The sequence below is a fragment of the Dromiciops gliroides genome, chromosome 6 (genome assembly GCF_019393635.1).
Source record: "Dromiciops gliroides isolate mDroGli1 chromosome 6, mDroGli1.pri, whole genome shotgun sequence".
NCBI lineage: Eukaryota > Metazoa > Chordata > Mammalia > Microbiotheria > Microbiotheriidae > Dromiciops > Dromiciops gliroides.
Genome location: NC_057866.1, coordinates 155,355,106 through 155,358,046, shown reverse-complemented (window position 1 = coordinate 155,358,046; position 2,941 = coordinate 155,355,106).

Below are 2,941 nucleotides of genomic sequence, written 5' to 3'. Positions count from 1 at the left end.
CAATTAACAAAACAATGAATCAAGAACTTAGGGGTAGCATTTGCCAGTTCCTGAGGTGTAAATGCTCACACTGAATTTTAACAACTAGCTCTAGCAAGTCAATTCAAGCCAGCTCCCCTGAGTTGAACCCAGATTCCTAAGGAAATCCTTCCTACAAACTACAAAACAGTAGACATGTGGTCATCCAGCCTTTGTTTAGGAAAGACATGAATGCTGGTCTTCCTGACTCAAAGTGCAAAGCCTTATATGCTACAGAAAGCTGCTTAACTTACAGGTGTGACATGCATACTCTCCTGGATTTCAGGAATGTTGTTTTCTCCACAGTAAACTTTACATCACTGCTCTAAAGTGTACTAGAAATGCCAAGTCTCATTAATAGTTTCTATTTTGCTCAAAAACATGTCATTTTGTCCATTTTCGCTTAAAAGATAAGCACAAATGCCTCGTCTTCACTAATAGCATTCATCTTTCTGAATTCAAATATGGCCTTAGACACTTACTAGCTGTGTGACCCTGGGCAAGGCAGCTAACCATTGTGACAAATTATTATTAATAACCAATACACTAAGTATTTTGCTTTGATATCTGTTACTAGCTATATATTACTGTGTTAAGTTAAGGTCATTTAATTTCTTACAATGGTATGGGGATAATTAGGCAAATGATGCAAAAGACTTGTAGAACCAGGTTGTGATTCTATTATTTAATGAATATCATAACTGCCTCAGTTCTGTGTTAAGGAAAGGAATAACAGCACAAAATTACTGATCTTAAAAGAAGAATGGATTGTGAACTAGCTTGTAAATACCTTAAAGAGACATCCACTTTTATTTAAACATGGCTAGAAATTGAAAGTGTATTTTTTATAAAATAGCTTACTTGATCTGCACTGTTTTGAAATTGATTACTCAACATATTTATATATACAATCCCCAAATGTTTTGTTCTAATAAAAAGTGTTCTGTTATTAATTCCTTAGTGGAATCTCATCCTACTAATGGGGGAAATGAATAATGCCAAGTATAAAAATCAGGTTCTAATTTTTTGTTTGTATTTGAATTTCTTACCTCAATCTATGTATATTGTATACACATACACATATACATATACACATATTAAAATGACAATTGGCCAACATAAGAATGTAAATACCCTGGTCTAAAATGTTCCAAATTTTATTTTCCTAGTAATATAATCAGGTTTGAGCTAACTTCCATTACCTGACCTGGTTATTGGAAAATAAATTTTAAATCGTGTTAAGATCAATTTTGTAGGAAACTTTTTAGCAGAAAAGAGAATTTCTACAAGTGATCTGAGCCAGAGAAGAACTGGAGACCACACTGGAACCACAGGACTACATCAGATGTTTCCAGAGGAACAGACAGAGACATATCTATGAATTTTATTTTGCTGTTGCTTTTTTGCACCTTTTATCTGTAAAGTCTACTTATCAAAAGGGTTTGCCCTCTTTGATTTTGTCAAAATGTTATTGAAGGGGATTGTCTCCTCTGATTTTGTCAAAGCATCATCCATCTTTCCCTTTCCCCCCTCACATTGTCTCCCCTCTTAAGTCCCATAATTATAAACCCTTAAGGAAGCATTTGTAATATCAGTTAGTGATTCATTGAGGAGGCCACACCTCTCAAGAATCAAATGGGGAAGCGTGATAAATGATTATTAAAAACCAATATCTTGGAGAGATTCAGAGACTATCCCCTTCTTCTAAATTCCTCATTTTGGGGGGCAGCTAGATGGTGCAGTGGTAAAGCACCGGCCCTGGAGTCAGGAGTACCTGAGTTCAAATCCAGCCTCAGACACTTGACACTTACTAGCTGTGTGACCCTCGGCAAGTCACTTAACCCTCATTGCCCTGCAAAACAAAAAAACAAAAAAATAAATTTCTCATTTTTTAAAGCCCCCTTTTTATTGGAGGACATTACTGAATGAGATTGGATTAACTCTCCTCATCTTGGTCAAACATCAGCCACCAACACAAGAAATTTAGTCTAGGGTAGAAAAGCTCCTTGTATTATACTCAGGCTTGGGTGGAGACAAATCCTTCTATCTAGACAGCTAAAGACTTTTCTATCTAATGATCACCACACACACACACACACACACACACACACACACACACACACACACACACACACACACACTGAAGAGGGGATACATTCTTTGAGTTTATCACCCAAGTTTGGGGTTAGTTTCAGTGTAAATAATCTCTTTGCACAGGGGTCAACTCTCAGCCCTGTTGACCAAGGGTTTTCACTGTTTTAAAGGGTATATAAGCTGTGAGCTCCACCACTATGATTGCCTTTGGTCTGAGAGAGATGGCCAAATGACTATCCTTTTATTAATAATCAACTGGCCTAGATGGCACAGTGGATAGAGCACCGGCCCTGGAGTCAGGAGTACCTGAGTTCAAATCCGGCCTCAGACACTTAACACTTACTAGCTGTGTGACCCTAGGCAAGTCACTTAACCCCAATTGCCTCACTAAAAAAAAAAAAAACAAAAAAATAAAAAATAATCTACTGGCCTTATTAATAAAATTATGAGATTACACACAAAATATGTCTCTCACCTTTTTAATTGTCATACCATGTTTATCTTAGTTTCCTCATCTGTAAAAGGAACTGGAGAAGGAAATGGTAAACCACTCCAGTGGTTTGCTAAGATACTCCAGTATCTTTGCTAAGAAAACCCAAAATGGGGTCACAACAAGTATGACACAACTGAAAATGACTGAACAACAAAGAAGAAAGTAGTAAAGCCAAGTTCTCCGTGATACCTCCTCCACAAACACCTCTAAAAGGGACTCATCTAATTTCTGATTTTGAAATACAAGAAAAATCATAATGAGTCATTTATCTAGCCCAGAGCAGCATAAAGAGAAAGAAAACTCTTCACACTCTGGGGATGGGATCTAGCTAACAGG